This window comes from Trichosurus vulpecula, chromosome 5 (assembly GCF_011100635.1).
Source record: "Trichosurus vulpecula isolate mTriVul1 chromosome 5, mTriVul1.pri, whole genome shotgun sequence".
Lineage (NCBI taxonomy): Eukaryota > Metazoa > Chordata > Mammalia > Diprotodontia > Phalangeridae > Trichosurus > Trichosurus vulpecula.
The window spans coordinates 125,547,821-125,574,211 of NC_050577.1; the positions used below are offsets into that span (position 1 = coordinate 125,547,821).

The window sequence follows — 26,391 nt, forward strand, 5'->3', positions numbered from 1 at the left end:
ATAACAACATGAAGGACAGTTCTAAGTAACAAGACACAGTCATGGGAAGGAGCAGCTGATGGACTAATTTAGCCCTTAGCAAAGCAGAGTTGGTCTGGCTGTGTTTGAGAAGAGTTGTCATGAAAAAGAGGTATGGACTCTCACCCACCACTGCCACTTATCAGAAGGTAGCATAAAATTTCAGCAGGGCCACACGTTATTTTTTCAGTCACCCCCAGTCCTACACCCCGGCAGGGCAATATTGGATTCTGAAGTACAAGGCAATGGTATTATTTCATAGACATTCAACTAGGAAGCATTACTATCACTGCCCTAAATTAGCTTTTACCTATACAGAGTGATCTCTCTGCTTTAGAGATGGTGCTAATTATATTCTGTCAAGCAAGTATTTATTCAGCATCTATCATATGCCAAGCACTATTTTAGGCACTAGAAAGCATATTCTGAAACATAACTCAGCCTGTGGTTTATTTGTAGGATATTTCATTTCAACCCAACTTGGACTTTCCACTCTATGTATATGTCTTTGGCACCCCCAACTCATGGTTTTCTCATTCACACTTCCATCCTTTTTCACTTTATTTTTTCTTACCCACAGTGCCCTCCACATATGAATTACCATCGTTCACTTCTAAACCTTTTTTTAACAAACACATCCCATTGGCTATACAACTTCTGGTACGTGAATGCAATGGAATATTACTGTATAATAAGAAGTTGTAACTGAAGAAAATAAATCAGCTGATATAGAGTGAAGTAAACAGAATCAGAAAAAGAACACAATTACTACAACATAAATGGAAAACTCAACAACAAATCCCACGCAAAATGCTATATAATTATAATGACCAAACTTGGCCCCAGAGGAGAGATAAGACAATATATCTCCCTCCCTTCTTTGCAGAGGCAGGGGATTATGGGTATATTGCGCATACTGACAGATTTGGTTGATGTGTTGGCTAATTTTAACTAAACTAACTGCTTCCTCACCCCTCCCCCACCTCCACCTGTCTCTTTTTATGAGTTGTTCTCACCAAAGGAAAGGGGGATAAAATATATTTGGAAATGAAGGTAACATAAAAATAAAAGATATCAATAAAAACTATTCAAAACAAAACAGAACCTACCTCCCCTTTGAAATCTTCCTTATTTTCCCTGCAGCTCCCTAATTGCTCATTTTCTGAGTCCCCTCTACCTTTATGTTCTATACTGTTTCCACTGTATTTGCACTTGCACAGAGATGTGTTCACATGCGTATGGTTTGTAACCCTCACTGCCCCTCCCCCCCCAAGATTTGTTCCTGGAAGACTAGGCCCATGAAGTCTTTCTTTTATATCGCTTATCCCGCTTCCTCCCTCACCCCCAAAGCACCTAGCAAATGGTTATTCACACAAGGGACACTAGGAAAATATGGACCAACTGACTGACAAGCACCAGTGTTTTCAGGTGGCACAATTAGCTGATGAACATAAACCTGTGGCATTGCATGTTGCCATTATAACTAATACTGCTGTGGTGATAGGGGGATTGGATGGCCCAGGGGATTAGTAATGGGATACAGGGCCTTTCACCTATTTAAATCACAAGTTTAAATCCTAAGTCCTAAGTAGATTTCAGGCTCTCACTGGATGAGCTTTCTGAGGATGGAATCTTACTGGAGAAAAGGGTTAGACTCTGGGAAACCTCAAAATTGTTGTTTATACTGATGTCTAGAGTGTTATTTGTATCTCCAAAATGGAAGATAACACAGAGTAAAGCTGATTCTTAAATTAAATGAACCCCACACCCTCTACATGCTGCCTTCACATTTTCCGAAGGGATCCTGAATTTGATAGGAAGCCATGTGCATAGTGCATGCTGAGACTTTAACCAGCCACAACAGCTATGGTAAACACAAATTTGGACACAGCAGGATGAAAGGAATGATGAGATAAAATAATGATAATTATTAAGTCCATATCTCACGTGGGGACAGTCAATTGAGTTGACTTAAGTCTTTCCCTTGCCCTAGAATGGACCAAACAACTTCTTGAGGTCCTTCCAGTTCTTTGAGTCTAAGGTGCCTGTGATAGGTGCCCGGTATTTACTAGGGTTCCCCCTGTCCCTACATTGGTTAGGAAAAAGCAACAAAACCACAACTTGATTGGCTCAGGAGTGGAGGAAGACCCAATCTGTGCCTCTCTTGACACAGCTTCTTGGTGGCCTCTAATATGACTTCCTGGTCACCTAAGGGGCATAAAAGATCCTGTTCACATGGGGTAGGGGCCCTTCAGCCTGATGTCTGAAGACCACAGTGTCACCACACTGAACACTTTCTGAACAGATGTGTATCATAGGAAGATAAGGGAAGTCTCAGCTACAGATGCTAAATGCTACTATTCCCTTGTTACAAATCCTTGCTATGTTAGGACAAAGTACACCTTTTGTTAACTTACAAGTGCCTCATTTTGACCCACCATGGAATCTGATTATCAGGGTCCCAGTGTCAAACTCATTCCTAACAGTCCTTAAACTACTTGGATAGGTAATTGATTCATACAAATTGATTCATACAAAAGGAATGAATTCATCTAGACTCCAAGTTGTAATTTAGCATTTTGTGGTGTTTTAGAACAGTTATGTCAAACTCAAACAGAACTAGGGGGTCACTAAACCATACATAAGGATCTTTGCAGGCCACATCTTAATTTAGAAAACCGTGTGTTTATGTATTTCTTTTTTTTCAAATTAATACATCAACACACTAAAATCAGATAGGGACTACATTTTAATCTGGCTTGGGTTGCATTTGGGAGTGCATGTGGCCCATGTATGGGACACTTATGTTCTAGACCATCCCACTACCTTCACATGAAAGAGATGATTTCTATTCTTTTGTTAATGGATTTATGATGAGTTGGCTCACCATAAAATTGGAGTGGAGTCATCATCTTTAGTCCATAGTAGTTTTGAGACACAAAGGGACATTTGGATGGAATGCTATAGCTGGAGTCAGGAAAACCCAGATTTGAATCCCACCTTTAACACTTACTAAATATGTGACATTGACCCCGAGCCTAAGTTTCTTTATCTGTAAAATGGGGATAGTAATAATAATAATAATGATAATAATAATAATAATAAAGTTATATGGGCAGCTAGGTGGCTCAGTGGATAGAGTGCCAGGCCTGGACTAAGGAAGACTCATTTTCTTGAGTTCAAATCTGGCCTCAGACACTTACTAGCTGTGTGACCCTGGGCAAGTCACTAAACCCTATTTGCCTCAGTTTCCTCATCTGTAAAATGATCTGGAGAAGGAAATGGCAAACCCCTCCAGTATTTTTGCCAAGAAAACCCCAAATGGGGCAACTAAGAGTCAGACACAACTGAAACTGAGCAACAAAAAATAATAAAAACAACAGTAACAATAACTGTGTTGCCTACCTCACAGGCTGTTGTGCTGCTCCAGTGATAAGATGCACATTTGAAAACTTTAAAGCACTATTTATATGCCAATTATCATTATTTTCACCCAAGGAGTTCTAAGTACTAGATCTCATTACTCAGTAGCAATATTTGTTCGTTTATCGCATTTTACCAAGAAGATAACTAACACTCTTGAGTTGACATGTTTAAAAAAAAGGAAAGTCAACTGCAGCAAATGAGAATCTTTTAGCTAAAAACATATTTTTGCATTTATATAAGAGCTAGATAGCTCAGATAGTGAAGATATTCATGCAAGACTAATCAGCTCATCTAGGGCTCTGGGTTGTAATTTAGCATCCAGTGGTATTCTTTGGAGTGTGGACGAAGCAGAGAACACCTTTGTTTTTAAATTCTAATCCAAAAGTCTCAGGAAAACACCCTACAGTCTGTTGCCTTTAAAGGAAAACACACAGCTCTTGCTTTTAACAGCCAGCTCTTGTCAGCAATAACTTCCAAAAATAAAAAATATCTTCCGGGGACACATAAATCTTCTCTTTGGCCCCGTGTGACAGGCTTTGTGTTGCTTAGGGTGTTCCGGGGTGTCCTAGGGTAGCCTTCAACCCTTCCTTTTGTGTCTCAGAGCAAAGCTTCAACATAACTGTCCAAAAAAAGGATCTGCATTCCAGCTGGTGCCTGACTGAAGTGGTCAGGAGGAGGTAGACTGTGTTCCAAGGCATTATGTACGAGTGATGAAGAGTACATAACATTTCTGTTCATCAGACTCCGTAAGTGGCTTTAAACCTGTCTTAATATCTCCTTGCTACTGAGGAAGGTGAAAAAGCTATAAAACTCTTCATAGTAAAATGTTTTAAACATGTTATCTCTTACAGGGCAAGACCCATGTCTTTTCTGATTAAATCTGTATAGCACCTATTATATCCTCTATTCACTTAAGTTGGTTAGCTGCTTTTTAAAATTTTGAGTCTGTCTAAATTGATTTACTGTTTACCCCTCTCTGTCAGGAGTATTAAAACCAGAACAGTCTTGGGCAGGGCTGGTCTTAAGAGCTGATAACTAGCTACCTCTGTGGTTGAAAGCAGAGGCCTTAAAGGATCTCTCTTCATCCCTACCTGTCATGTGGATGGAATTCCACCAGTAATAAGCCTTTCCTTTCTCAAAGAGTCTTGATTAAAATGCAAATTCTCTTAGGAAGTGTGAAATCTTATTAACTCATAGCTAGTGCCCAATAAGGTCAAGATGGAATATACAGGGGGTAGGAATGGGAATAATTGATTTTAACTTGAGATGAAGCATAAAATGAATAACAACAAATGTCACAATTTTTCAGAAAACTGAATTTGTTCCTGTATCTCTGAATAACAAAGTGCAGATATGAAATGTCTACAGTGGACTAGCCAGGTTAAATTCTGATGTGACCCTGGAACCTTGGGATGAATAGTTTTTACCTTCAAGATGATATGGCCTTTGATTTGGTCAAGTTCCTGGAAGTCAAGTGGATAACCCTGAAGGATAAAGATCAAAAGGATTGATTATGAGTATTAATATTTTTTGCTTCCATTCTTAAAATAGAAAAAATTTTAATATATAATTTTTTCCATTTATGTGTTAGCTTTTAAAAAAATCTGGACCTTTGATTTCATCTGGGTACAAAACTCCCAATGAAGAATATTCTTCTGTCAATGAGGATCAAGCAACTTGTTCATAATTTGTCTTAGAGAATATCAGGGGACACTGAGAGGTTTAGTAATTTGACTGTGGTCTCACAGGTAGAATGTCTGAAAGGCAGGACTCAAGACTGGGTCTTCTTGACTCCATGGCAGCTAGGTGAGAAGTGTTTAGATTGCTAGACTCATGGTCAGTAAGACCTGAATTCCAATCTTGACCCAGATATTTTCATACGATTTCAGTAACATTTTCCCTTCTAGGGCTGTCTAGTTCCTCCAATAAGAAAGCAATGTCATTGAACAGATCTGTTTCTTCCTAAAAAGTAGCAGTACCTTTGCAGAGATTCAGAGGGAGAAAATATTGTACTTTTAGGCTAAGGCAAAAAAAAGGGTATGGGACAAGCCATTCTTTAATATCTTTTGAGATGTGTCCTGAACACTCATGTGGTCCTATAAAAGAACAGATCAACACCGGTGCTCTCCAGGTCATTCATGTGGCTTCTATAAAATTCATTGTCATTTCTTATACTGCAATCTTCCCTAAATCTTAAATGAAAAAAAAAAAACTAACCAGGTATATACTCTTATATTGGATTGGGTTAATCCTAATTCCTACTTTTAGACAGTGGAATTTCATGTACTCTTTCTGATGCCAAAGCCAAGTGGGATTATGGGAGAAAAATAAGATGACTGCTGGGTGTACAGAACCAGAAGCAGCCTTATCCTCACATGCACTCTGATTTCCTGGGGCAGTCTAGACGGGCTAAAAGGAAAGGACAGACAGAGGAGGACAAATTAGAACATGTAGGGCAGTGCCCTCTTTAAGAAAACTCTTATACCTAAAAAACCTGAGCTTATAGTGTAGAACAGGTATTCACTTTATGAAAAGATGTCCTGAAAGATTTTCTTAAAGCGTATTAAAAACATGATTTGATTGACAAGTATTAGTTTACATAGCTAGAACTTGTCTGGAGTGTAAAGATAGCATATAGCCGGGCACACCTGTCCTAGTATTAAAGAAAAGAAGCTATAAACCCTTTTTTTGGTCCATTCTTGTCCAAGAGCCTAGATGTCCACAATTTGGCTACAAAGACACTGGCGATAGGAGCAAGAGAAAATGTTTCTACTCTGTGGTTCTGTACTATCTTTCTGAAAAGCTGTGTATGTTACAAATATACTAGGAGAACTGGATATTTACGGAAGTCATATTGTAAATCTCTCTCTAAAGAAAATACTTAATTTCTCATTCATCTTTTGTGAAAAGTTTCATATATCAGGATTGCATAAAGTGGGCTGTAGGTACTTCCAACTCTGTTGCTTAAGTAATCCAGAGTCACTAAGGAAGGAATCATGATCTGGAATCATGAACCCTTCCCAAGAATTTCTTGCTATTAGTTCTCTGACCCCAAAGTCTTAGGAAACATTTGTTAGCCTCAATTACTATGACAGAATGTAGCTGGAATGGTGAGTTCCAGATAAATAACGGCTTTTTTGTATCATATAAGCTGATGGGCATTAAAAATGGTGTTTTAATATGGTAACATAGTCTAATGAATAATAGGACTATCTAAATACTACGATGGAAAAGAAAGATTTTAAGGAAATTCCCATTTAAAATATAATCACCAGTATTTCTGAAAATTCAACTGAAACATTAAAGAAGTTGAATATTCAATGATCTGTATCTACTCCCTACTGCAAAGGACTCAGGAAATAGAGCTCTAGGAATTCAGGCTTTAGAAAATATGGACTTAGGAAATATGACTCAGGAAAAACATTAATCTAACACTAGCTTGCTAGAGAAGCAGCTGGATGGTAAAGTGGAGTAAGTCCTGGATTTAAGTGTCAGGAAGATCTGAATTCAAATTCTGCTTCAGAGTGCTTACTACCTGTGATCCTGGATAAGTCACTTAACCAGCTCAGCCTCAGTTTCCTCATCTATAAAATGGGAATGATAATAGTACCTTCTATTATTGTTGTGAGGCTCAAATGAGATGCATAGGTAAAGTACTTTGCAATCCTTAAAGCACTGTATAAAGGCTAGCTATTATTTTAATATATAAAAGAATTTGCAAATTGAATATGAAACTTCTAATTTGATTTGAAACTTGGTAGCAAATCATTTCAATTTGATTAAAAAATTCTATATAAACAGAAAATTCATAGTAAGGTTTATATCATTTATTGAATATTAATTTCTCCCTCAGGATCAGCTATAGAGTTCAACAGCACATACTCTGAAATTTCTAACTCTGATTAAAAACTTTTTCCTTTAAATATATATGTATGTATACATAGTATGCATATATGTATGTATATATGTGTATATATTACATATGGATATATATATATATATTTGTCTCCAAATGCCGTTAATACTATCCAAAGTCTAAAATAACCACAAATCACTAGGAAGAAAAAAACCCCTCCTGATTAAAAATTGTACCTGTCACAGATTTGTCACCTTTAAATATCTCTGGGATATGCTTAATTATATGAATGAAAAGTGCTCCTCTAGGTTGGTGTTTTAAAAACAAACCGGTTCTGTCATCATTCTATAATTGAACAGATCCTAGGCATTCAAGCCTTAAGGTTGATCCACTCAGAGATTCAGGAAGAGCCCCCTGAATCTGTACATGATTTGTTAGAGTACATTTTCAATTCGAAACTACTTCCCCATTAAGCTAGCGAGCAAGGTGCAGATCAAGTATGTCATATTCTCACCTTTTGGAATCATCATCTTGTCATTCGTATCCAGGGACCTGACTTCCTAACCAAAAGAAACAGTGCCCCATGAGCCAATGTGTCTCTTCATGTATCTAAATTTAAGTATCCAGTTGGTAGTTAAATTAAGACCTGACCTTGCACAACTGAAACATAAGCAGGGTCCAACCTAGAGGAAAGTATTACCCATGACTTCTCTAGAATCTCATCAAAAGGAATATGAGACTGCTGTGGTAGAAAAAGATTATTTGTGTCCTGATTGGTTCAAACAGCTATCGGTGACAAAACAAATGAGCTGCCAGCTGAATTGTGACGGCTGTGCCAAACTGAAGGAACAAGATGCAGTCGTTTAAACAGCTTTGTATTATAGTGTGAAGGTACACAAAATGGCCCAGTGGGACCAATTTCCGATTCAGTGCTTATCTTAATCACACAAAACTCAAACTCATCTTTATCACATTTTGTCACAAAACTGACTCTTCAACATTTTTTGAAAGTCATGTCAAGTTTCAATTGTAATATTAGGCTTGTTATTTTATGAATTCACTGAAAGTTGGAGACTCAGTTTTGTCTGGTGAGGATTCAACAACTTCCAATGTGACTAGGTAGGGTCAGACATTATGTAATGGTCAGTAGTAGTTAGTCTGTTCAAGAATCCCCAGGGAAAGCAATTGAAGACATAAATTCTAGGAAAGTGGGCTATAGACATAAAAGGAGAAAGGAATAGATACTAAAACAGAAAAACCCTACTACCACAATAATTAGGAAAATTCATTTGAGGATCAGTATCAAATCAGAGACTTTTTAAAATCCAGTTATCCAGCTAGATTGACTCAGGAAATTGTGAATTTTATATCTATGTACTGTATATGTTTTGTGTATGTGGGGATAGGGAAGTGGGAAGGGTTAGGAGGGTTCCTTTCCCTGACAAAGTAAAATGCTTGAGGGCTGGGACTGTTTTGATTTTGTCATTGTATTGCCAAGCCTAGCAGAAGGCCTTGCACATAGCAGAAGCTTAATTAATGTTTACAGAATTAAATTGATTTTCTCAACTTACATCCAATGTTTCTATTTGTTACAAATGAAGAAGCAAAGCCCTCAAGTCCTATGTTCCCATATTCTCCCTAGAGTCAGAACACTGGTAGAAGATTCCTATGAGGATAACGTTACTTGCTACCACTTCCAGTGGGTGGGATTGCTGCATAAAAATAGTAAAAGTAGTAATTTTGTTGTTGTTATTGTTCATTTGTTTCAGTTGTATCTGACTCTTCGTGACTCCATTTGGGATTTTCTTGGCAGATACTGGAATAGTTTGCTCTTTTCTCCTCCAGCTCATTTTACAAATGAGGAAACTGAGGCAAACAGGGTTAAGTGACTTGCCCAGGGTCACACACCTAGTAAATGTCTGAGGCCAGATTTGAACTCACAAAGATGAATCTTCCTTAGTCCAGGCCTGGCACTCTATCCAATGCACCACCTAGCTGCCCTGATAGTAGTAATGGCTAGAATTTATCTAGTGCTTTAACATTTGCAAAGTGTTTTATTAATATTGCATCACAGATCAAACATGAATAGACATGGAATTTGGATCATTATGCTCTTACCCTAACTTTGGAAAAGTAGGTCTAAGCCTAAGAACAGTGGGATGTAGGACAGTGACATGTTTACATTATGAATGCATGAAAAACTTGGCAAAGAGTCTTTCTTTAAGCTCATGGCTCCCAGAAAAATCTTTCCCAGCTGAGCCAAATGACCTCACTTCATAGGCCTCTGAGTTCTATAGGGTCTTCTTGGGCAGTGACTGCCCCTGTAACTCTGCAGTAATCTTTTTTTTTTCTTAAAGCAGCTGCGTAGTGGCAAAAATACTGGACTTGGAGACAGGAAAACTCTTGATTCTAATTCCACGTTCAACACTTACTAGCTCTCTGATCATCTGTCTATCTATCATATCTATCAATCGCTCTGTCATCTATCTAATAAGCTATGACAACTACTTTGTATGATATGCTTATTACTTTTTCTTCCTTCTCACTCATCATTACCTATGTAAAAAACTTCCAAATGGCATACCCTTGTACCCTTACAGTGTCTTTTCTGCCCTTCTGGCTTCAGTTTATCACACAGCAACTGTTTAGGTATGGGGGGAAGGGATCCTCCATTTTAGTGACACGTTCAGCCTAGAAAGGTTGAACTTTAATAATGACTTAGCCTTCTGATGCTGACAGAGCAAGGGTATGCCCATACTCCATTATTAAGGAATGTTGGAACTGTAAGTAGCATTAAAAATAAAGTCTAGCAGCAAGGTGCGGCTGACAGGAGTTATGCAGAATGCACAGTTGGGGAAGTTGCTTGACTCTTTGAGTTCACTTTCATGATTTGTAGAGTGCTCTGACAGGAGAAAGTCTATTTTGTTTGAAGGACAGTACAAGAAAATGTCATATTGGGACAGACCCATGGGTCATCTAGTCCTAGTGTTCTGTCTCCCAAGTGACACTGAGGGTATCATCATTGTTCTAGATGTGAACCTCAAAGGCGAGGGATGTATCTCAAAACATTTTACTTTCCTTTATTAACCTATTATGGATCTGCCATCCATGAATACAGCTGAACTTTTTCAGAGCTATTTCTTTTCAGCCTGTACTAGGGAAAACAAGTACTAAAAATTGATTGCCTGCTATTCGAAGTAGTACTTTTTATGCATCCTAAATGCAGTTCTTTCATACTTTAAAGGCTCTTTCCTTCATCATCATCAAATATTTCAAATTTAAAAAGTATTTATTAAATGCTTACCATGTAGATATCACCGTGCTAGGCTCTGGGGAATTAAAAGAGAAATAGGACATGGGCCTTGATCACATGGAGCTTGCACTTGAGTGGGGGATGGAAGCAATGATAATACATCCACAAATAGACGTAATCCAAACAGAAAAAGATAAACATGTGGGAGGTGCAGAACAAAAGTTATGGCACATCAGAAGAGACACTCGAGAATTGGTGAAGTCTTCATGGAAGAGGGAGCATTGGCCCTGAGTTTTGTATGAGGGGTAAGGATAAAAAGTGTGGAGGGTATTTTTTTCCAGGTATGGAGACCATCATTAGCAAAGACTCAGAGGTGGGAAAGTAGGTATAAAAGTTGACATTCATATAAATACTCTGAATTTACAAAGTACTTTATATATGTTATCTCATTTGATTCTCACAATATTCCTCTGAGGAAGGTACCACAGGTTTTATTATCCTTATTTTACAGATAAAGACTAAAGCTCAGTGGGGCTGGGTGACTTAATCTAGTCACACAGATTGAAAATGTTGGAGGCAGGTTTTAAAATCCAAGTCTCCCTGGACTCCCAAGTCCAATATTTTCCTAGTTCATTACGCTGCTTCTTGGGATACCCAGAGCTTAATTTGAATGTGAGTATAAGAAGGGGATGCATGCTGGAGAGGTCTTGCATAGCAGGGCAAGCAGCATTGATAACCCACAAGGGCAGGGCTCTAAGGAAGGGGTAGCAGCTGTTGTTCCAGGAAGTACACAATTACTTAACCACCAGTGGGGGTAACCATTAGCTAGTGAACATAAGGGGTGAGGAGTAATGGCATGTTGTGGTTGTTTCCCTTTATAGAAGCCCTCATAGTTCTACTGGTACAGAGTGAACAAGAAAAAAGGAGTAAGGCAAGACAGTCTTTGCAGTGAGCAAGTATGGCACTGATAGTTTGTAATCCAAAGGTATCTATCTTTGGCCTTCTATTAGAATGCCTTCCATAAAGGAAAAGGAATAGGGTGTGTCTTACTGGGTGCATTTCTCTGGGTTTATGGATACGTTGACGCTGTGTGCCCAATAGGATATTCTTTGACTGTTCCTTTTCTTTAGGGCATGATAACAGGAGGAGTTAGAGCCAATGTCAAAAGGCTGGGGTGGCACCAAACTGTGAGGGCACCTGAAAAGCCAAGTGAATATTTTTATACATTATGGAGCAAGTAACAGGGAGGTGGGATCCCTGAATCCTAGTCATTGAAGAGTTTTGAGAATGGGAGTGACATCATTTCTGTGTAATAAGGAGGGTTAATCTCACATTAGTGAGAAGAAAGGATTATGGGAAAAGAGAGGAGGTGGAGAGAATGAATAGAAAGCCGTCATAAACGTCTCGGTGGGTAGTAATAAGGGCTTAGACTTGGATGATGATGACAATAATTGTAATAGCTAGCATTTATATAGTGCCTTATGTATGCCAGGCACTGTGCTAAGCGCTTAACAAATATTGCCCCATCTGAATCCCACAAAAGTGGGTGCTATTATTTTCTTATTTTATAATGAATTCACTGCAAAGACGGGCATCATGCTGATTACATCAAACCCCAGAATACAGAGCTTCCTCAAAGAGATTCATCAAAGAGACTAGCTTAACAATTCACACAGGAGAAAACAGATGAAAAATGCCAATTGCCCAGACCAATAGTGTCAAATTCAAACAGAAATGGGGGTCACTAAACCATGCATTATCTATGTTCTGTTGTGTTTTTGTTTACTCTGTTAAATATTTCCCAATTAATTTTAATCTGGTTCGGCCACATTTGAAAGGGTTGTTGGCTGCATGGGCACACTGCGTATTTGACACCTCTGGCCCAGACCATTACATACATTTGGTCGGACAATCCGTTGAGCTAGTTTATAAGTGTTCTGCATATCTTGGATAGGAATTGGGATTGAACAGTGACTGGGCCCGAAATTTAGTAGAAGAAGGAGGAGAATAGGCTGAATTGAACTTGGGAAACCATGTAGTGCTTTTAACCCTTCAGAGCTGCTTCCTGAAATACACTCATACAAACCATCTTCATACTAACATTCTACTGGTAATATTGTACGGTTACAAACCATGCAGGAGTACAGTCTTTGATGAATCAAAATTGCATATGACCCAGAAGAGACTCACGGTAGATATAAGTAAACTACAGCCTATTACCAATCATGACTCAACTACAATAAGTGGCACAAAAATAGTGTCCAGTCAATATATATGATTGTGAAAGGACATGAGCTAATAATGTAACAAGAGTGAAAGATAACAGATGGACAGCTCACGTGCTGCACTGCTGCTTGTGAAATGTTCAGCAACCTAGAGTAATGCTTCTGGAATGCTAAGTAGACCTTCTACGGAGGATATATGGGATTGTGGACAAGAATCTGCAGAAGATGAAAAAGTGCAGATGAGCTGTACACTGTATTGGAGAGAGCACCCACATCAATAAACTGGGAAATATGGCTGGACCAGACCAAGTACACAGAGGAAATAAGTGTTTGAGGTGATCCAAGTTTGAGAGAATTAAGGGACCAATTCTCAAAGTATTTGAAGGAGAAGAAAATACCAATGGTATGGAAAACACACACACACACACACACACACACACACACACACACACACACACACACCTTACTATTACTCTTCCAAAAGGAAACCAAGAAAATAACAACTCCTGATCCATATATCCACTTTCCCATCTTCATAAAAATTTTTATGAGACTAATATTCACACAGATCAAGGATATTCTTGATGAGAATGTAACAGAGTTTCACAAGTGATATTTTATCTTTACTGTCATACAATTAAATAAAAGATGTAGTGAATGCAACATTCCACTATACTTGTTGTTTGTTAACTATAAAAATTATTTGATTCAGAAGAACAAGGCTTACAATCTATATTGTAATAAGGAATTTTCTGTGCATATGCAAAATTATTCAAGATTCCTTAAAATATATTACAAAGATATCGTTGTTTGACAGCCTTCTGATCATTATATCAAGTACAGTGTATGATAGGACTGTGTATATTTGCTAAAGGTATCTGACACTCCCATGGAGTAGACCTAGAACAGAGTCCAAGTCAGAGGGATTTCTTATAGTCGGCAAGGTCCTCCAAATGCTCCTGTTTGCAAATGACATTATATTGTGCGTAGGCATTCTACAAAGCCTCTCTGGTGAAATTCACAATAATTCAAAACAAATTAGTTTAGCTAACATCCACATTGGAAAAACAAAGTGGATGGAAAATGCATATTGGATCAGTCTATACTATAGAGCTAGATAAGCAACTCATTGAAACATATATAACTTAGACAAATACTGAAGAAAATTAGTTGGGCACAAAACAGAGTGGAAAGAATTTAGACTTGAAATTACACTGGAATGTGGATTCCTTTTTACACAGCAGTTAGGTTAGGGGAATTCTGGGGCCTCTTCCAACTCTATGACTCTAAGAGTCCTTGATTTTTTTTTTGGATCAATGATACATGATCACATGTGTATATGGATAGGAATGTGCCAGCAGAAAGGAAAAAAAATTGATGTTGCATGATAGTAATAAAATTGTTGGAGCTAGGTCCTACAAGAAGCTGTTGCTTCAAGACAGCTATGTTCCCTCCCTGAAAAGTAGTGCCTTGATATGTTGTTCGGGGTAACAAAACTAGCAAGAATTGGAGCTCTTGGCCTTGAATTAGGCTTCTACTGAGTTACATAGTCTGTTCCAAGACTATGTGAACAGAGCCAAGTTCCAAGTACTGATGACTAATGAAATACTGACATTTTGAAAAACATTAAGATGGAAACTGCTAGCTAGGAATGGGTGGTAACACTTGCCAGAGTTGGTATGGAACAAATTCTACTGGCCTGAGATGGCAGTGTATGTACATAAGAATTGTGAAGAATTAGGAATGAATTGCCTGTTATTATACCATATGAAAATTAAAAGTTTGTACCCATGCACTTGTGGTTTGCTGGGCTCTCTCTTTCCTCTTTTTCTCTCTGTCCCTTTCCTCTCTTTCTCCTCTTTCTCTTTCCCTTTCTCTCTGCTCTCTCTCTCTTTCCTTTCTCTCTCTCTTTTCTCTTTCTCCTCCTTTCACCTTCCCTCCTCTTTTTCTCACTTATTGGGAAGAGGTTGTAAGCGGGAGAGGGACTTTTTGTTTTAACATCAAGAATGCAGGACAAAGCCTGCTACTTCTTTTCTCCTGTGTTACTAAATGATTCTTTGAGACTTATCAAAACTTCAAAACAACCTGCTTGGAACAGGTACCAGTTGCCGGGGGGGGGGGGGGGCCTGGCAGGAGTTAAAAGGGCAAATTAGAAGTGGTATATGTGCTAATCCCCTGCCCCAGATAGATTCAGTAAAAGGTTCAGACAACCGGGAAGAGGTTAAAGGAGTTTATCTGCCTTAAACCAGAGTGAGGACTGGGAACCTTTCTGTGGAGGGAGCCTGAATAAAAAGTCCTCAACAGCCAATGTGGCCTTTTGTGTGCCAGTCGGACATGGGGAGGCCTTTTGAACAAGAGAAATTATGTTGATATCCTCCAGGCAAGTCGGTGAAGGCGGTCTTCCCCCAGAAAAGCAGTAACACTTCTCTCCTTACCCCCTTTCCCTCCTAAAGAAGAAGAAGCTTTAGAAACAAATGACTGCTCTACAAGCTTTGTACGACAGCTCCCGAGGCAAGGCATCGGGATTGAGTAGAGTTTCAAGAGGATGATGGGTGAGGGATGGAACTGAGTGGCTGTGGAGGCAATGTGGGATGGCAGGCAGTGAGAAGAGCTCCCACACCAGCAGAGGAAAATTCAGCGCCAGGTCAAGGAACATTTAAGTATAGCTAGGTACTGGTGGGAGAGCCGTAGGAAATGTCCTAGCCTCAATTCAATTCTGCCTCACTTCAGAACGTGAGTTTTCTGGGGAGCGTTCTCTTCCCCACTGGGATGAGAATCTGAGACAGAATTGCTTTGCTTAATGTCGTTTTTACTGAACTGTTTTTCTTTGTTACAAGGAAGAGTTCAATTCTGGCAGAGTGAGAGGTGGGGAGAAATATCTAGAAATGGATGCTAGACTAAAAAAATTGATAAAACAAATTTAAATCAACAAAATAAATTATAAAATGCATCTATTGACAGGTTGCTTAAAGCAGAGGTGTCAAACACACAGCCCCTTGGCAGCATGAACCCCCAAAACTCCCAAGTGAGGACTGAACCGATTAAAATGTAATTGGGAAATATTTAACAAAATAAATAAAAATCCAATAAAACATAGATAACATAACATTTAAAAACTGTCAATATGCCAGAGACCTTTATGTACAGATTAGTGTCTCCCATTTCTACCTGAGTTTGATACCACTGGCTTAGAGCACAGTATACCTGTACTCCAGAATGGTTATTGGGGATGGCAAGAGGATATTCAGCTCAGCCCTTGAGGAGGTGAATGGGGGTGGATGGGAGCTCAGTCCCTTCCCACCTCTGAATTCTGTAGCTCAGTGAAAAATGTTCTGTTCTCATTTAGTAGGGAACAACGCGACACATACGCCTACATATCCTTGGGTAACTTTAATTAAATAACACATTCTGGATATGTCTTCACAGTGGCGAGACCTCAATCAAGTTAAGGCATTACTATTTAACCTCACACTCTCTGAATGTACTTTTTTACTCTCCCAGTGCCTTCTCTGGAACCATGAAACCCCACAGTAATATAAAATACGAGGGTCTGTGAACAAAAGCAATGCTTTTAATTGCTCAGTCTGTGTCCCTATATATTTTAAGAGACTTGCTTTTGAGGGGTGCTATATCTGAATCTTCACTTCAGGATCTATGCTTTAGACTTTGTGGAGTTTCACTTGCTGAAGATACAAGGAGTTCTCATTCTCCCCGCTCATAAATCTATACTTTGGGGTCTTTGAATAACTTATTAAGGAATAAGGGCTCAGTCCATGATTGGCCTTGCATACTTCTCATACAATTCGCCCATGTGGGACCCTGACTACAGTACTTTGCAGGTAACTTTATTCAATAAGGTCCCTTACAAAACTCAGAAATGCAACAGGCAAGCAAAAATATTACAATAATATACATTAATAAACATATATGTATATACATGTACGTATAAATTATATATATATATTTAAACATTTAACAAGCAAGAAAAAGTATTCAATATAAATATACATGTGTGTATGTTTGCTATCTAATGTGAACACTTTTTTGTTTACTCAAAATCTACCTAGGGATACATATGTCTATGTATTAATATATGTGCATACCCACATATTTACATATATATGTGTGATGAGTATTATACAGAAGACAATGGAAAGGCACATGGTGGGTGGGAGCAGTCTGCAACAAATAACCAACAAGAAACTCCAAAGAACAGGAGTAAGGGATGTCATCAAGTAATTGCATGACAGGAAGAGAAGATGGTCTCGTGACATGGCCTGAGCAAGGGTATGTTCACCTGCGACAGGTGGACAGCCAGAGTGCTCCACTTACTGACACCTTCTCAAGGTCTGGAGAAAGCAAAAAACACCTCTAGAACATTAGGTGGATCCTCTGTAGAGAACATGGACAATAAACTGTAGCACAGATAAGAAGGCTTGGATAGATTATGAGCTACATCATTGGAGAGAAACCTCTAATCATTGTGATCATAGATCCATTTAGGTACATATCTACACATATCTATCCTCTGGACTTAAATCATGCAAGATCTTACACCCTTCTAATCTTTACTCTTGCAACTAAAGCATTACATATTTTTAAACATGACTCTGCTCCTCTCACACCCTAATGATAATGGAGATGTATTTCTATAGTAGTATGTTAATATCATTTGCTAATTATGTGTGTAGCTAATACTTTCTATTCAAGGTTTTAAACTGTTAGTAAGACTTAGCTATAGTGAGTGACTTATTGCCTTCAAAGCCCATGAACTAGATAACAAGCCATAGTACTTCGGAGCATTATTTACAGACATATGGTCAGGTATAACACTCCTTATATACACATTCTATCTGAGAGCTGGAGGAACTATGCCAATGCAACCATAGACTTGTGATCATTCATTGGATTTCCAGCAAACTAAGATCAATACCAAACTGAGGTCAGTTCTGACATGGCTGGCTGCCCTACCCAATTCATGTACATCTGCTAGCACCATCTAGTGAAAAGGGAGTTAAAAAGACACTGTATTGCACTCCTGTATGGTTATCCAATAGTACATTTTGAATTCTTTTCAGTCTTAGATACTACATAAATTATAAAGCACTACTTTTTTCTTTTAAATAGTATGTTTTTCAGTTACATGTAAAGAAAATTTTAACATTTATTTTTAAATAAAATTTTGAGTTTCAAATTTTCTCTCTTGCTCCCTCCTCTCTCTCCTCCCTAAGACAGTAAGCAATTTGATATAGGTTAATTAGGCACACTCATGTAAAATACATTTCCATATTAGTCATGTTGTGAAAAAAGAAGCAGAACAAAAGGGAAAAAACTACAAAAAAAATAAAGTGAAAATGGTATGCTTTGATCTGCATTCAGACTCCATCAGTTTTTCCTCCGGATGAGAATAGCATTTCCCATTATAAGTCTTTTGGAATTGTCTTGGATCATTATATTTAAAGCACTACTTTTAAGAAGAGACACAGTGATACTACTATTAGACCTATACCTCAAGGAGATCAAAGAAAGAAAAAAAGGTCCTAAATGTGCAAAAATATTTATAGCATTCATTTTGTGGTAGCAAAGAATCAGAAACCAAGAAGCTACTCATCAATTAGGGAATGATTGAACAAATTATGACATATTAATGTGATGGAATACTATTGTGCTATAAGAAATGAAAAAAGAGATGGTTTCAGGGAGACCAAGGAAGACTTGTATGAACTGATACATAATGAAGCAAGCATAACCAGAAGACATGCTGTGTTCCCCTATAACATGGGTGGGAACAGCTTCTTCCCATTGGCTATGTAGCTGGAAACTGAGATAGTATCTCTCTCCCTCCTTCCTTTCCTTTCCTTTTCCTTCCTTCCTTCCTTCCTTCCTTCCTTTCTCCAAGAGGATGAAAGTCCTGTTCACAGCATAGATGCCATCAGCTGAGTGAGTGAGGAGAAGTATTCCTTTCCTCTCCCTCTTTTAAACACTGTGGCCCCAAGAAATTGACCTGGGGTTTTATTCTGTTATGTTGGTTTTTGTATTTTTAGGCATAGGCAATAGAGTCCCCAGACCTGGACATGAGCTATGGTGACCTAGGAGGGAGGATTCCAGGCTAGATGTTGCAACCACTCTAAAGAAGCCCTGAGAAATCAGAGTCCCCAGGGATTGAGGCAAAAGGGAGTTTTGGACTTAGAACCTGGTGAAACTAGGCTATGTAGAAACTGAGTTAAGTTGTGAACCTAATCTCTCTCTCTTCCCCAGAAATTGAGATGGACGGGGAGCATATTATACCCTCCAGTTGTTGGGGAGGGGATGCTTGTAAATTTATTCTTGCCTTAGCTTTGAAGTAAATATTTCTTTGTAAAAGCTAATCTTATTGCTAAGTAGTTATATGCAACTGGGGTGCAAGGGACCCCTGAAACTGGAGAAACACCATCAGTGGAGGTTTAAACCAGTAACAGAGAGACCAGTAATATCCAGACCTCCTTAAGGGTAAGGAAGAACCCTAGGGGAGGGATGAAATGAAACATTCTTGGCTTTAAGACATGGATGGCAGCGTAATCACTGTTGTAAATTTATATTAAAACATAAATAGTGCAAAAACGATCAATTCTGAAAAGCTTAAGAACTCTGATCAATGAAATAATCAAACATGATTCCAGAGGATTAGTGAAAAAGAACACTGTTTATCTCTTGATGGTGAGATGATGGACCAATATGTTGAAAAACAAAATACATTTTTGGACATGACCAACAAGGGAACTTCTTTTGCTTGACTGTGTTTATATGATACAAGTGTTCTTCCTTCCTTCCTATCTTCCTTCCTTCCTTCCTTCTTTTCTTCCAGTGAGTAGAGGAAGAAAAAATAAATGCTTGAAAGTTGAAAAAAATTATTTAAAAAAAGAGAAACAAATATATTTTCCCCTATTCAGCCTTCAATCAGATCTCCTAAATGTTTTTCCTGCCTTATGGCTATATTAATATACATTTGCACAGGGAGAAAAAAAAATCAATCCTCCTCTATCTCGTGCTGGGCAATGCCTTCAAATTCCTGTGGAGTTCCTGTCCGTGTGTCTCCAAGAGGACCCAATTTAAGGACTGTCCCTATGCATGCCAAATGTCTTTTACACTGCTTCTCGTCAGAAGCAGACAACTCATTCCCTCCTTGCCCAAGAACGAGATGGATAAAGTTTTTCTCCTTTTTATGTCTAAGCTGACTTTATCTCTGGCTGAGTGAGCTGCCAATAAATATCAGACCAGACAATGACAATATAATGACTAAATAAAACTGTTGGCGGCTGACCAGATGCTGATTGACAACTAACATTGATGGGTCTCGCAAGTGCAAAATTCCTGCAGATAGCTCTGTGTAGAAAACAAAATAATGGAAAATTGAATCAGTCCAATGATGGATGGCTCCTACCCACAAGGGGTCAGATCAATATGTGATCTGAGTTTTGTAGCATTCCCTTTACTAATGCTACATCACCTCCATTTTCCTTTATTTTGTACTAGAAAGGGTGTAATCATTTCAGAATCTATGTCCCATGGTTTTTATATATATGTATATATATATACACATATATACATGTACATATCTATATATATGTATATGCACATATGTATGCACATACACACATATACACATATGCACATACACAACGCATACACACACGTACACCCTGTTCTGAGATGACTGGGGTAGCTAGATGGTACAGTGGATAGAGTGCTGAGTCTGGAGAAGACCTGAGTTCAATTCTAGCCTCAGACACTCACTAGCTGTATGACTCTGGGCAAGTCACTTAACCCTATTTGCCTCAGTTTCCTCCTCTGTAAAATGAGCTGGAGAAAGAAAAGGCAAACCACTCCAGTGTCTTTGCTAAATGGGGTTATGAAGAGTCAGAAACACTGGAGTAATGATACAACAACTGAGATGACTGAGAGATCATCCAATAAGAAGTTGCCAGCTCCCTAAATTCTTTAGGGCAGAGAAAGAACCTTTCAGTTAGAGGATGATCACCTTTAACTCCTATTAAAGTCAGGAGGCTTTCAAGCTGGCAAGCAAGAAAGTATCAGTGTAAGACTTCTGTCATGCCTATTATTGTGTTACTGTGCTCTTTTACCTGTTCAGATGGTTCTCCCTTTACTACATAAAATGGTTTTTATGATTTTTATGTAATGAGAATCCACCCACTTCACTTAACCTATATAACAAAGGCATATATAAAAGAATACCTTTACACAAGTTATAAAATGTACTAAAATGCAGACATTATTAAATACTGTGCCATGATAATAAACAGAATTATGAAATGAAAGGTAAAGTTAATGATAAAGTATGCGAGCATTGTACAGTAAAGTTAATGTAGGTGTGCAGCCTGTTGCCCCTTCCCCACCCACTGCACCTAGCCTTTATCACTGTTGGTTGGCTGTATAACTTTTTTTACGAAACTATCAAGAGATGTTTGGACAATGGCTCTTTCCTCCCCACCCCACCCCCATATATCTGATGGTAGCAAGCAATATTATCCTCAACTAGACTTTGAAATTCTAAAAACCTTGAAGTATTTGGATCCATATTTTCAATAGAAGAAAAAAATTCACTCAAATGATGAAATGCTTCTGACAACAGTTTCATCATGAACCTTTTTGGTTTAACCTTGGATTCTGAAGCTTCCCTTTCTTCTTCTTCAGTCTTTGCAGTTAGCAGTTCAATCAGATCTTCATTCAAAGCCCTCATTCCTATTTCTTTCAGAATTCTTTAAGTGAAGTTGAATTTGCACAATGTGAATTTACATAAAGCCACAACAATCTGTACTTGTCTTTAGAGGCCCCTCATTCAAGTAGAGAGTGCAATCATTGCCTAATGCTACCACTAGGTGGCAAAAGCAGACCAAACTTTTCATGTCCGACTGTCCTTTAGCGAGGGTCTGGCTTGGTAGAGCAACCTCAGAATTACTGAACCACAGAATCTCAGAATTGGAAGAGACTTCACCTGAACAAGTATCCCCCCAATAATGTCCTTGACAAGTGATCACCCAACCTTTGTTTGAAGTCTTCTAGAGAGAGAGAGAACTCAGAACGTCTGGGGGCACCCCTTTTCACTTGGGACAACTCCAACTTCTAGTAAGTGCTTCTCTATATTGAGTACAGAATATATATCCCTTTGTGGTGTCCATGTAATTTTGCCTTCTGGGGCTAAGTAGAGTAGGTCTACGCCTCCTTCCACCTGAAGATAGCTATCTTATCTTTCATTCTATATCTCGTATTTTCCAGGCTAAATATCTTAAGTTCCTGCAACTGATCCTCATATGCAATGGTTTTGAGGCCCATTTGCATCCTGATTGATATCTGGGTGCTGTCAGGTCTAAACTGACTCTTTCCACTGGATTCTACCCTGTCTCAGACACTTGCTATCTGTGTGATCTTCATCAAGTCAATTAATCTCTGCCTCACTTTTCTCATCCATAAAAGGAAGACAATATTACCTACCACTCAGAGCTGTTGTGAGGATCAAATAAGACAAGATTTATAAAGTGTTTTGCAAACAATACATATGATCAGCATATGATCTGAGTTTTGCAGCATTCCCTGTGTTAATGGAGAGTAGCTAGGTGGCGCAGTTGATAGAGCATTGGATGTAGAGTCAGGAAGATCTGAGTTCAAATCCAGCCTCAGATACTTACTAGGTGTGTCACTTTGGGCAAGTCACTTAACCCTGGTTTCCTCATCTATAAAATCTATAAATTAGCTGGAGAAGGAAATGGTAAACCATTCCACTATCTTTGCCAAGAAGACCCCAAATGGGGTCATGAAGACTTGGATACAATTAAAAAATGACTATATAACAACTCTGCCAATGCATTATCACCTCCATTTTCCTTTATGCATTATATAAAGCACTATATAAAAGCTATTATTGGTGGTGGTGTTTTTGTTACCTGCCCTACCTATTCTAGTCAATTTGTTACAGTGGAAGAATTCCAGTCCTGGTGTCAGTCATAACCCAGTTATGAATCCTACCCCTGAACACTATGTCAGAGCAGTAACTTAGTAACTTAGAGTCAGACCTGTATTTGAAGCTCAGCTCAGAACTTATTAGTTGCGTGACCCCAGATAAGCCTTTTAACCTTACTGGGCCTTAGCTTCCTGATCTGTAAAATGAGGATCATATTGCCCATGATACCAAACTCAAAGCTGCAGTTATAAAGACCATATATGAGATAAAATGTGTAAAACACTTTATAAATCTTAAAGTGTCATAAAAGTGTCTACTGTCAGTTACTATCAGCTAAGGACAGTCTGAGGAAAAGAAGATACAATGGGACATGACAGCTTCAGGTACTTGAAGGGATGTCATATGGAGGAAGGAATAGACAGAAGACAGAAATAGGAACAAAGGGTAGAATATGCAGAGACTACTTTAGGCTTGACATAAGGAAAAGCTTCCTGACACTTAGAGGATCCCAAAGTCAAATGGGCTGCGGTGGGAAGCAGTTGCCTCCCTCTCATCAGCCGTCTTCCAGCAGAGCCTAGACAGCCACCTGACAGATAAGCTGTAATGGAGTAATTTTAGAGTATGGATTGGAGTAGGTGGCTGCTGAGGTCTCTTCCAACTCTAAAATGCTATGACTTCAAAGCCATTCGAAATCATTAGTCAATAAAGATTTCCTATTCTGCAGAGCAACATGAAAAACCTGCCTAATTAGTCTGAGCAGTGTCTTGATTTCAGCTGCAAGACCTGAATCAGGACACAGAGAGTACAGGAAAGAAAATCTCCTAGAGTGCATTTCATAGGAATGGTAGTTGGGTTGGTTTTTGTTTTTTAAAATTCAGCTTAACAGTCAAGGCTATCTGTTAACTGAATCTTTCTGAAGTTTTTAGAAAGGATAGTGGCCATGCCTTTTAACAATATTTCTTCTTAAACCAGACCTGTGATTTCATAGGGAGAAGGTCCCAATGAGAAACTCCCTTTACTAATGAAAATCAACATATGCCTTGCAAACTAGTCTTAAGAGAGTTTCCTGGGGTATGGGAAGTTAAGTGACTTGCCCAGGGTCACAAAGCCAGTATGTCTCAGAGGCAGGACTTGAACCTAGTCTTCTTGCCTCTGAGGCCAGCTCTCTATCTACTATAGCTGCCTCTCATTTCTAGCTATCAATAGGGTATCTCCCCAAAAATCTTAGTGCAATCTTAGGCTGTAATAACTTCAGAATTATAAATGCTATAAACCTACACAAATAATTTGAAAGTATAACTATTTAAAATTTTTTTACACTTCTGTTAATTTTGAATAATAAATTTTAATTTTAGTTTTCACAAGATGGGACATCCCATCATTATGCATTGTGACAGTTTCTGGATGACACTCTCTAGAGTGTCTAGATCTTTAGATCAGGAGGAAGGAATAGGGAAAGGGAATAAGCATTTTTATAGCACCTACTATGTGCCAGGCATTGTGATAGGTACTTTAGCAGTATTATCTCATTTGATCCTCACAACCATCCTAGGAGGTAGTTGCTGTTATTATTCCATTTTAGAGATAAGGAAGCTGAGGCAGACAGATGTTAAGTGACTTAACTTTAAACACCAGCTTGAAAGTTATATATCCAAGATGTATCTTTGACTATAGATTAAGGTAGAAAATGTTTCTATAAGAACTTTACTCTTTGGCACCTCTCCTATTCAGAAAGTGGGGAAAGTTGATGTGCCATTTTTATACAAGTGCTTCTGCTAAAAAAATATTTTAAATGCTGATTATTTTGAGTCTGAGAGGCAGTGTTGCCCAGTGGACCGAGAGCAGGTCTCAGATCCAAGAAGTCCCACATCAGACTTAGACTGGCTGTGTGACTCTGGACAAGTCACTTAACTTCTCAGTTCTCTAGGCAATCTCTGTAAGTTGCAGAGAAGGTGTGCTGCTATGATAGAAAGAGTTTTAAGAAAACTCCATTTAAAACTAAATTGTATTCATTTTTATGAATGAGTGGTTCCTTAGAGAACTCAAGAAAGGATTAGGAATTTAAGACATTTTAGAGTTGAAGGTAATTGAAAAGAAAGACTTATCCTTAATCTTTGGCTATTTTCCAGAAATTGTTATATTAAGTTTTTATTTATTCATTATACTTATTTATATATAAACTATTTATGAAGCAGTTTTCAGGATGAAATATTAATAAGGCACAAGGGTAATTCAGGTAGGAGTCCATATAACCCAAAGCAGACCCAAGTTCAATGCTGACCCTCTGTATTTTTGACATCTCTTTGTCACAAGCAGACAAATCATTCTCAGATTTTGCCCAGAAGTGGATGAATTAAGTTTTAGTGATAAAAATGTATGTATGTATGTATGTATGTGCGTATATATATATATATATATATCCCAAGGCATCTATTAATTTTCCTCTGTAAAAATTAATGTAAATTTTTATTTATAATTCAATTACACACACATTTGTATTCTCTAGAACAGTGCTTTGCACATACTAGTTGCTCAAAACATCATAGGATATAGGAAATGGAAAAGATTTTAGGATTCATTTGGCCCAACTCTATCATTTTGCCAATAAAAGCAAATTACAGTAAAATGCAAAAAAGGCCAGGATACATATGCAATTACAAAACTGGATCAAAAGAAATTACTCTTTTGTTGATAGTGTCAATAGAGTCTTGGAAGAAAAATAACTTTTATTCTTCGAGGCCATGCTATTGGATAGAGAAGAGAGAATATTTAAATTAAAAACTGAAAGGGGTTTCACACACATGTATGTATGTATAAAATTCTCTTTAAGACAGACACTCATAATTTTTAAACCTGGGCTCTAGAGGAAGAAAGAACCTTTGGGAAATCTCTTAGATAAAAGATTATAACAGATCTTCAAGGCAAAGAGACAAAAGAAAGTAACAAAGCTTATTTGAAGTATAAAAGGAGGGCATAGCTTCAGGTAAAATTTCCTGAATAATTTATCATTTAAATCTGGTTAATGAACTCAATTCTAGCTTTAAGACTCTGCTACTAGAGAAGAAAGGAACTTCATGCAAAATCTCTTTGATAAAAGAACAAAACAGCTGGCTTTTACGGTCAGGAGAAAAGAGTGCTTGAGATGAAACTAGGGAGAAGATATTCTTATAAATCTTTTGGGTAATCCCCCTAGAAGCTTCTACAAGATTCCATCAGGTCTTTAAAGCTATGCTACTAGAAGAAGAAAAGAGAAAATTTCTGATGGGACAAGAAAGAATAACTTCATTTTGCTCACAGTCTCAGATAAGTTATCAGCAAGGTGAAGTGTAAGGAGTGATAAAACTGAGTCATGGGACATAAATTAAAAACTCATCTCTGCCCTCATTACCTGTATGACCTTAAGCAAGTCACTGAATCTAACCCACCCTTCCCCACCCCACCTCAGTTTCCTCACATGTAAAAGGAGATCTCTTCCAGCTCTAGCTCTATGGCCCTATTACCTTTCCTGTCAATGCTTTAAGCAACAGATCTAAAAATGCATCAAGTGCTGCATCATGGACCTCGGACTCAAAGTAGTCAAACTGATGGGGTTTAGACTGTGGGAGCCCCCTTGAACTCCCCTTGAATCTTCTCACTAGATGAGGCATTTCCTTGAGGC

At 38.2% G+C, this 26,391-nt stretch overlaps 1 protein-coding gene across 3 annotated transcripts in view; it reads right to left on the reverse strand.

Annotated features, from left to right (window-relative positions):
• The window catches only part of ASB15 (ankyrin repeat and SOCS box containing 15), a 55,689-nt gene that overhangs the window by 22,278 nt on the left and 7,020 nt on the right, over positions 1 to 26,391 (reverse strand). Inside the window, exons 1-2 of one of the 3 annotated variants that reach the window (XM_036759860.1) lie at positions 7,815 to 7,914; positions 4,872 to 4,928 (exon numbers count right to left, since the gene is read on the reverse strand). The gene's annotated coding sequence lies outside the window, so the exon portion shown is untranslated. Of the gene's footprint in view, positions 1 to 3,423; positions 3,584 to 4,871; positions 4,929 to 7,814; positions 7,915 to 26,391 lie in introns of those variants that run through there. The other 2 variants (XM_036759861.1, XM_036759862.1) reach the window with 2 other exon arrangements.